We start from the raw sequence: 11,177 nt of genomic DNA, 5'->3' as shown, positions 1-11,177 counted from the left end.
AAAAAAGGGAAATTGAAAGTTAACAGTGTACCCCTGCCGTAAATTTAGTTACAGTACCAGCAACGTTATTTTTTACAATCCTATCATATCGTATCGTGTATCAATCATATCGTATCGTGCGTTAATCCTATCCTGTTGTGCGTTAATCCTATCCTATCGTGCGTGTATACTGTTCTATCGTGCGTTAATCCTATCCTATCGTGCGTTAATCCTATCAGGTTTATCGTTTAATTTCAACAATTCTACCGTCTATCCTATCGTGTTAATCGTTTCGTGCCTTTTCATAAGCAAGTAAATTTAATACTAAGTTGCAACTCGTTCGGTGCGCTGTATACGAATATTTATCGAACAGGAATTGTCAAATCCTATTCAACATTCCGTGAAGATACTAATTTTTTAATTCTTAAGATCAAAATTAACCAATATCATATCCGTTAACATTGAAAATGAAAAACGAACTTCTTAGGAACAAGGTAACATATTTACCTGTATATATCGAATATATTAAATCGTACGCAGAGTGTATACCTGCGTAAACATTAACTTTTATGCAATATAATTTTGTTGCATCATATTTTACAGAAACAAAACTATTTATGATATAATTTATATTTAATTAAAACCCGAGTTGTATTTTAAACCCGTTATTTTCCGTAAGATATTTGATAACCAGGCTGAAATATTCTCGGCAATTAGCTAGGGTGTGTGGTAATGGAAACAATGTTAACAAATCGTACGCGGAATGTGCATCTGCGTAAATATTTATTTAACTTGTCTGTAACAATTCGTTTTTAATGCATCATATTCTTATACAGAAAGAAATGTACTTATGATTGATTTTATATTTACTGTATGCAAGAGTTGGATTAATATAATTGATTTTAATAGATTTTATATTTACTTTATACAAGAGTTGGATTTATATAATTAAACCCGATATTTTCCGAGTGATTAAATCTTGGGCTGAAATATTCGCGGTGATCGACTAGGGTGTTCGGTAATGAAAACAATTTTACCGAAACAGAAAATTTATTGTTCATTAAAACTCATAATTTTAGTTGAAAAAAATTTAACTGGTCATTTTTATACATTCTATAAATGATGCAGCGATGATTAACAACTCGGCAATTGTTACTAAAAAGAAATTCCACGTAAATCTTTATTTATACGAGTTCCCAGTTAACACAACAACGTTTTCATAACGTTTTAAAAACGTTGTAGAAATGTTACCAAAACATTTTTAAAAACGTTATTACAACGTGAATCTGTGTGGTTTTTTTTACGTTATAATAACATTTTCTAAAAACATTTGTAAGAAATGTTTATAGAACATTTTTAAAAAACGTTATTACAACGTAAATCTGTGTGGTTTTTGTTACGTTATAATAACATTTTCTAAAAACATTCCTATGAAATGTTAACAACACGTTTGAAAGAAACATTTTCTAAACATTGTTTGTTATCATGTAGGGAACGTTTTTTTTAAATCATTTTCATATCCCTATGAAACTTTCTTTCTACTTTTAAAAAGATTTTTAATACAACAGTTTTAAATGTTAGAGACACGAGCCTTAAACATTTTCATATAAAACAAAACAACATCATTTAAAATTTTCCAACTGTATTATCACAGAACTATACTTCACAAAATGAACGATATAAATCCACTGTATAATCCATTGTCTTTAGATATCAAGACTTCACAGCATCCCAATGGTCACAGTTTCACAATTGTCTGAAAAGTTTTCACACATTTCGATTGTTATAGTTGCAACAGGTGTGTTTCACTGAATTTCTTAGCCCTAAAACAAAAAAAAAAAAATAAACATCTGATCAGTGGAATTGAATCATTAAAATTGTTTCTCCTGTAATGCATTTAGCAAGTCCAATCAACAATTGCATGTAGTTTATATAAAAATACATATATAATGCTGGGGAAGAAATTTCAAATACCTATATGCTTGATACTCCATGAAAGTCATATCTTCGGCTGACATCAACACAATGGAACTTTAATAAGCTTCTCACTCTGGAATGGTACACTGTAGTCAAGGTCTGGGAGCAGCCCCTAGTAAATGGTAAAATATAATAACTGTATTTAAAAGTTGAAAACATCATGGTTTTGGAATTACCACAATGAGTTGCATATATTGCTAGCATATGTACACATTTATTGCCAATTAAATAACACAAGCAGTATACAGATATGATATGGCTTAGCGCAAAGCATGCAGTTAAATGTACATGTGCACACTACCAAAGTTATTATTCTGCATTGAAAGATAAAAAATACTTACATTTACCGAAAATATCCCCCATTCTAGATCCTTGCTCTTCGTAAAATGGCGTGGGTTTTTCAAAAATTCTGACCCACTTTGATAACAAATAGCGCGGACACTGTACAACTGGGATCGGCTGCTTTCACCCTGGCCATGGCATCCCGCTGTGACATTCAATTAACTCGCAGTAAACACATTGAAAGGGAAAACCCAATGCCCTGCACTCTAAGTATTTTCATATATTTTCCACGGATAGATGCATGTTTAATCAAATTCATGCTCTGTCTTTTTAATACAATATACAAGTATTTAAATTAAAAAATACAACAAACAGTATAAATATGAAAATCAATTAATTTGGGTTGTTGTTTTTTTAATAATGATTTTAATAAACAGTGTTCTAAAATGTAATTATTGCTATAACTTTTATTTTGTCCTTAACATGAATAACTGAGGTATGCCAATCTTTGGCATTTAAAAGAGAAAAAACAATTTGATTATTTAGATGTTTTAAAAACGTTCTGCAAACATTGCCGGGTAATGTTTTTATTATGCTGTCTTATAACATTTTCATTCTGTATGATAAGCAGTTTTCTGACGATAAAGAAATATACATTTGAAATACAAATACAATGAAAGCAATTTTGGTCAGGCATTTCTAATTGACAGTGTTATAAAAATCACAAATAAAACATTTTTATAACATATTTTAGAAATGTTTTATGCTAAATAACCATAATATTTTTCATAATGTTTTTACAACGTTTTCAAAACTAAACGGAAATGTTTTTAAAATGTTGTATTGATAATGTTTTCTTATAACATCCTTACAACAAAAATAAAATGTTTTTAAAACGTTCTTAAAATGTTTTTATGAAAACGTTCTTGGAAATCAACCTTACAACCAGAATAAAATGTTATGAAAACGTTTTGTGCTACCTGGGTTCTCTCTCAAATTCTGCCATTACCAGTTTGTTCGTAAATATCGTTTAAAGCGATCATACGTTTATCATGAACATCGTTTATCCTTTCCTATCGTGTATCAATCCTATCATATCGTGCGTGTATACTGTTCTATCGTGCGTTAATCATATCCTTTCGTGCGTGTATACTGTTCTATCGTGCGTTAATGCTATCATATCGTGCGTGAATCCTATCCTATCGTTTATCTTGTAAAGAATAACGTTGCGGGTACTGTATGTATCTTGCATTGGATTTTCTTATTTTCGGTAAAAATGGTATTCGAGAAAGGTACACATGTCAAAGATAAAGTGTATGCAAATATAAGTGTAAAATTCGGATATTTATTATTTTTGTTTACCGAGGGGCCATATGGTACAATACCCTTTGAACACCAATATACCGTAAAGCTATTGTTGCTTAGGGTGAGCGATGTGGCCTCCATGGGCCTCTTGTTGCTTAACGTACGAGTTCATGTACAAATTAAGATAACAACAGATAAATAACACTCAAACTGTGTACATCGATCTGGAGTTAATTTGTGTTCGTGCATAAATTATATAACACACTCTTTTGATTGCATGTAGATCAACAATATGAAGAAATCATGTGACTGGGTAGTACAGTTAGTTGGTTTAAACCATTTCACATTTTCGAAAAGGAAATAAGATATATGGTAATTATAAGGCGTTTACGAACCGTTGAAGGTGTTTCAACCTAAATTAGTTTTCTTTTATTAAACAATGGTATGTCATTGAAGTTGCAATCAAAGAAAAAATATTTCAAATATTAGTTTAAAACTTTTATTGTCATCTTGATCTTTGACCTTTGTTTGAAAATTTCTGATGTTTAACGACTGAGACATGGATTACAAAGTTAATATCGATAATATTGATACAGTATTCTGTGTCGATCTTAACATAAGAGATTTAAAAGTTCAGTAATAACCAGAACGGTCTATTTTAAACGACCTTGACATTTTACCTTTATATTAACTTGATCAGCCAAAGAAGATGATTCCGTCCCAGTGGGCCGGTGTCAGTTCGGCGTATGCAGAAAGGGTTGCATTTATAGTGTATTTCCGTAGATATTTAGAAACTTTTATATTCAAAAACTGCCTCTGTGACAATTTTAGTACTATATAATAAACAGAAAAAAAAACTTTTTTGATCACGATTCACAAAAGTAAAAATATTAAATCGGATTAAATATTAATATTTGATCCTTTTGCTCACTAAAAGATTGTTACATAACAGATTGTTCGGTAGTTTGTAATTAAACTCAGCTAAGGCTTTGTCTTTGGTATTTTTAATTTTCTGTGTATATATTGATTTCCATACATTTTTGCTTTCCAACTTAAATTCTTTTTCTAATTTAGATTGTGTACAAGGTGCTTGAAATTTACGTTTTATTAATCTTGAATAAAAAGATTTGGTGTTGTGTTGATCGGAAATTATTTGTATTTGTTTTGTTTGTAAGTATGGAATTTTTGAAAAATCGTATTTGAGTTCAAATTTGGTAAAAATTTGTTTTATTATTTTGTATTCACATAACCAGTTTGTTCTTTTGCGTAATGTATCGAATATATCCGACGTTCCATTCTCTTCAAAAATATCTTTTACATATAGAATTCCGCTTTTAATACAATTTTCAAAGCAGATTGTCTTACCTTTAAAATTGAATATTTTATTTGACCAAATAGGTTGTAATAAAAAAGCTTCGGTAGAAAAGGCAGGTATTTTGGTTTGGGTATCATCTTTACATAAATTATAGCATACAAAAGCTTGCTTGTAGAACTCTGGGAAGTTGTTTATTATACCATAGTCTTTGGCAACCGTCTCATTTGTTTTCATCAGATATTCAATATCAATTTTTGTAAAAAAAATATTTAATATTGTGTTCTGTACTAAGTAAACGTGGAATCCACATAGCTTTTAGGGCCGTAAATTTAGATTCTATATCAACAAGACCTATTCCTCCCTCATATACTTCACCTGTGATGGTATTTCTTTTGATCCTATCAGTTTTATTCCACATGAAATTAAATATAAGCCTTTTAACATTTTTTATGAAATCATTGTCGGGTATTTCCAAAATGCTAGCTACATATATAAGTTTAGAGATTGCTAATGTGTTTATTATTGTGCATTTTCCAAATATTGTTAGTTTTCTTTTTTTCCAGGATTCAAATAACGTTTCCATTTCATGATATTTTTTCATCCAGTTTTTATTGTAACACTCAATCTTATCATGACCAATGTGTATACCTAAGCATTTCACTGATTGGTTCGTTACATGTATTCCTTCAACATTGTTATATTGGTTTTTAAGAGTGCCAAGAAGGATGCATTCTGTTTTAGATAAATTTATTTTTGATCCTGCGAGTTTGCAAAAGATGTCAATTATTTTAATGGCTTGTTTGAGAGAATCTATATTCTTCAGTGATAATGTCATATCATCTGCATGTTGGATGTTTTTAATTTCTTTTTCAGAGTTTTTAACTGTTAATCCGTTTATTAATCCATTATTTTTTATTTTATCGGATAAGATTTCAGCGACGAAAAGATATAATAATGCTGAAATAGGACAGCCTTTTCTAATTCCTCTATGCATTTGACATGTTCTTGAAATCCATCCATTATTTTTTAATCGAAATATTGGGTTTTTATATAAAATTTTAATCCAGTGAATAAAATTAGTTCCGAAATTAAAAGTCTCTAACGTTTTGAATAAAAAATTCCATTCAACAGAATCGAAAGCCTTTTCAAAATCTAAAAAGAGGAGTAGCCCTTCTTGATTATTGTTTTCGCAATATTCAAAAATGTCTAGAATGAGTCAAGCATTTGTACCTATAAATCTTCCCTTTATGTACGCTGTTTGCTCATTACTTATATATTCATCGATCACTTTTTGCAATCTGCGTGCAAATATAAACGCAATGATTTTATAATCCGTGTTAGTCAAGCTGATAGGTCTGTAATTTTTCAATAGATATTTTCACCTTTTTTGTGGATAAGAGAGATTACTGCTAGGCGTTGAGAGAAAGACATTTCATTTAACTGGAAAATTTCTTTCAACATATTAAACAAAAAGTGAAGATAGTTGATCCCAAAAACATTGATATAATTCTGCTGGCAATCCATCAAGCCCGGGAGCTTTATTACTTTTCATACTCATTACTGTATCTTTACATTCATCTGGAAATATCACTGCTAAATGCAAACAATGTAACGAAATTGAAAATTCAACACATCTTATTTTTGATTGTGTTAATGTAGTAAAAATTTGGAAAGTGGCCAGCGAGTGCTTAAATTTTGATATTAATTGGAAGCATATTGTTTTGGGGTTCTACCTGGAAGAAACACAAGTCACCAAATTATATAATTATTTCTTGTTCTTTATTGCATATAGAATATACAAATGTAAAATGTATTGTAGACTTGAAAATTTACCCGAATCAATTTTATTGATAAAAAAAACTCATTCAAAGAGTATATTACGACACACTGTGCAGTTCTGAAAATGCTAAAAAATACAAAAGAAAATGAGCTTTTTCAACTGTTGATATCTAAACTTTGATATTTGTTATTCTTTTCAAAACAATAATATACCCGATACACATAGGGACTGTCTATGTGTATTGGCGCTTTACCCGGGGACGTAGTGATGGACTGTATGCATATGTATGTGTTATGTCCACCGGGTAAGCCAGGGGTTCAACTTATTTTTACTACGTATACCAATGAATGTAACATTTCAATATATGCATGTATGATTATGTTTTCGGACGATACATTGTATGTAAGTATGTATGTTTTATTATATTTATCACTGTGTGCATAATAATGAATAATGATTTCAATTGAAATTCATATCTATGTATAAGCTATATTTGACCACAATCTTTTAAATTGTTTTATATAAAATCAATAAAAGAATTTGAAAAAAAAAATGTATTTGATCCTTATCGTATAAATACATCGAAAGCCCCTCAACGTCTTTAAATCCTTTGGATTTAAGAGGTGACGCAATAGTAAGCGTGCACACAAAAAACTATTAAAGTGATTTTTTTTGGAGTCGTCAGGCAAAGATTCATTCATTGCCATAAATTTTAAAGGCCAAATACATAATGTATAAATTGTTTTTTATAAATTGTATAATCAAAGGAACAAATGATGCAACACAGTTTAATATAAACTTAAAAAATACAAAGGGTTATTCACCCCAGGTCAAAAGACCTGATTAGTAAATGCAATAATTTAACAAAAATGTAGTTTCATGTATGTATCTTGTATAAAACAATTTTTCACAGCAATATTAACTTGCAACAAGGGTTATTTTGTTAAGAAATAAAAAATAAAATAAAAATATGTAATAAAGAAATCATCTAAAAAAAACCCACTACAACAAAAAAACTATATAATATAATTATTGAAGAGGACTGGATGGTCGTGGCCGTTTTATACTATATTGATAATATTCTCTTTTATAGAAGACGACCTCGTATAAAGATATAGAATGTATTCAAATGTTTTAAGCTTAAACATACAGATTTTTTCTACGTAAGAGTAATAGTTTTAAGCTTAAATATAATATCTAAAAAATATATGTTTGATCTGATGGGTAATCTGTTGACCACCCTATCTCCTTAATTAAGGCGGAACTGGTTGAAAGTAACACAGGGTGAATTGCAATAATGCAAGCATATAACAATTTTTCAGGTATTTGATACTGTGATGGTATTTAATTAAAATTGACATAGGTGCAGTTTGAGCTAAAATTAATCTGAGCCTATAAAGCCTCTCTTATCTTACTTCTTCATTTTTTTAAAACCCAGAATGTTTCACAAAAAAGAATAGTAATTAATGGAGTTACAAATGGGTAATGCATTTTTAGAATTTTTTGTCCTAAGTTTGTTTACTTAGATGTTATATCAGTAAAATGTTCAAAACTTTTTTTCTTCTCTATATTAAATTGCCTGTGAGCTCTGTGAAACAGTTTCTTTTGTTTTTCACAAGTTATTTTGTTGAAGATCTGGTTATTTATTTACGATACATTATTTATCATTAAAAATTTGGCTAATGTTTAGTTTACATAGTGTAACGTGTCAAGCTACTTATATTGACAGCGGAAGAAGTTCGTGTCGGGTATTTCCTTGGCTTACATGCATGTACAATAACAAGTTTTTATTACATAACGATTCTCTATTGATTATTAAAATGACTGGTATAGCCTAGCTTTACCTCAACAATAATCAACAATTTCGGGAAATCGAGTATGTGTATAAGCACAAGAATCACCACTAGGGAATATGTACATGATTGTACATGTATAGTAAGTATAAATATCACTGTGTGTTGTACTGGTGTTGCCTTGTTGAGCCACTTAGAATGCAAAACAATGTCTAACCTCTACGAAGAAGCCTTATGTGACACACCTAAACGACTGTAATTGCATTATTTACAAAACAAGAGGACAATATCCTATGGTCTACCAAAAGCACTTAACACCGCCTTTTATTCACCTGCAAATTAACTCCTTCTTCAGCTGATATAACTGTAGGCAACCTACAGCTGATATACTGTTCCATTGTGATCACGTGGCAAAAACAAAGTACTTGACTTGCAATATTCAAATTTTAACCAAAAACGAAACACGGCATGATAAATCGTTTGAGATATTAAAATCTGACAAACTGAATTTCCAAGTTTTGTTCAAATTAGGCCTATGTATCTTTGATAATTTAAATAAATAATATAAACAATGTTTAAAGGGAAAACGGGCATAAAATTACCATCTGGCTTCCTTGATATGTTGCTTACATATGGCTATATTAATGTATATGTATACACTTTTTTAAAAATGTTAATAGTCAAAAAATCACCATTCTGGAAAAAAATAAATAACTCCATTTTTATTGCTCTTCATTCATTTTCATGGTCCCGTTCTTCGACGATTGGCTCGTCTAAAAGAAAAATGTATCCTGTTGTATTGAAATAACAATTTATAAACAACACAACTATCGTTTTGTTATGATTCATTAAAATATGCATATATGTTTCCCGTCTTGAAACAGAACAATAGCAAACACTTTTATTTCTGTACTATCGCAAATATGTTCCCTTATACGTATGAACCTATATAATAGCAAAAACGTTCATTCTGTATGAACTTTTTAATGACATCACAATAATTACTGCACACCTTTAACGTTTAATGGTTACGATGTGAAAAACATAAAAAACATAATTATTTTGATATTCTGAACGATAAGCGTAAATATAAGTACTAAACAACAAAGTTAAAAAGTTCACCGGAATGTGAACTTGGTTCGTACGCAATCAAATTTTCTGAAAGCTGTTCGGGTGTCACTGAATTTAATCATGTGACCAACAAAGTTTATATCACGGTCAACTCTTTTACATGCTGTTTATTTCTTTGGTTAAATGGCAGAACTAGAATATCAACTTCAGCAAGTACTATCATAATTGCTGGAAAATGCTATTATCAAAATATGTTAATCTGATATCTTTCAATCTCATCTGCACTGTTTAAAACACAAACATGTACATGTACATGTTTAAATGTAATTCTAACCTTGTTTTTTTTTTTAAATCTATCTTGTTAATATTGATATCGTAACAAATAAAACTATTAGACTAATTGTTCATGGAACAGATAGAAGGTTTTTTCACCACTAATTGGTCCTCCTATTTTGTTTAAATCTTCTGTAGGAAATCGGTAAATTAAAAAAAAATCGGTATCGATCCGAGAACCCTTGGAATCGAAGGAGAGAGCGTTATCCCGACGTTATGTCGCTTATTTCTTCGTAGACGGTTAAAAAATATTTAGTTGTGTAGTCAATTAGGATGATGATAGAAAGAAGGACATATGGCCATCCAGCGTTCCACCCATCTTTGATACCGAATGTTGAGAAGCGTAATGATAACGGACCAACGGGAAATAATTTTTCCATATTTGTTAACTTTCAAGATTGGTTTTATGTCACAGTGTATATGTTTTCATTCATAAACTAATACCCCTGTCACACCGGAGCTGCGTCCTCACGGCGACCCTGCTGCGTCCTAAATAATGTAAAACGCCAAGGTAAACGCAGTAGAGTCTCCTACAGCGCCGTAAGAACGCAACGGCATCTTCGTCCGTCGTGGAGGGATCGCTTTGAACATTGAAGAACGCCATGCGACGGCGCGCACTTTGAACATGCACAAAGTACTCGCCGTGGCTCGGCGTTCTGATAAACACGCCGTAGAAGCGTAGTGAGGTCGCCGTGACAGCGTCATAAGATCTCCAACAGCACCACGAGAGCTCCGTCGGCGCGCTCAAGGACCCAGCTAATAGCAGTGTAGACGCAGTGATAAGTCAATTGCGCTTGCACGGAGACCTCACGGAGTCCTTTGGGATCTCACTGAGTCTCTATCGCGCTCTCACTGTGCATCCACAGCGTTTGAACAAGTTGTTTTCCATTTGGCTGCGTTTACACAGCGACTCCAAAGAGCTGTAGCTGCGTTCATCGCGCTCTCGTGACGTTTCTTCTGTGTTTATACCGCGCTCCCACGGCGTTTCTACTGCGTTGTCAAGACCACGAAAACTCGAAAAATGGCTGTTGTACAATAGCAAGCGATGTAATAATTATCAAACTGGATGTAGATGACTATGTAAAAAGTAGAATTTGCTAATATTCCTAGACCTATCAATGGACGTAGATGGAATTCATTCCATTTGATTCTGATGTTTTCAAATCTTTTTTATGTTTTCTATCAACTAATAACGGATCTTTTTTGTTGACCTGACTACTAAGAGTTTAATCCTAGTCCTTCATAAATTGTTTAGAAGTAACTATGTTTCAATTACAATGTACCTTTTGTTTACTAGTTGTAATTTTTTGTTTGTTTCCCATACAATTGTACAAATTAATAT

At 31.3% G+C, this 11,177-nt stretch overlaps 1 long non-coding RNA gene across 1 annotated transcript; it reads right to left on the bottom strand.

Moving 5' to 3' along the window:
- Nucleotides 1–1,604: 1,604 nt before the first annotated feature.
- Nucleotides 1,605–2,543, bottom strand: LOC128185098 (uncharacterized). Its single transcript, XR_008243819.1, has 3 exons — nt 2,298–2,543; nt 1,954–2,068; nt 1,605–1,802 (listed from the first exon to the last, which is right to left on the bottom strand). It is a non-coding gene; the product is annotated as an uncharacterized LOC128185098 (long non-coding RNA).
- Between the last annotated feature and the right edge of the window lie 8,634 nt (nt 2,544–11,177).

This window comes from Crassostrea angulata, chromosome 5, assembly GCF_025612915.1.
Source record: "Crassostrea angulata isolate pt1a10 chromosome 5, ASM2561291v2, whole genome shotgun sequence".
In the NCBI taxonomy this organism is placed as follows: domain Eukaryota; kingdom Metazoa; phylum Mollusca; class Bivalvia; order Ostreida; family Ostreidae; genus Magallana; species Magallana angulata.
This window is presented reverse-complemented; position numbering and strand designations above follow the sequence as displayed.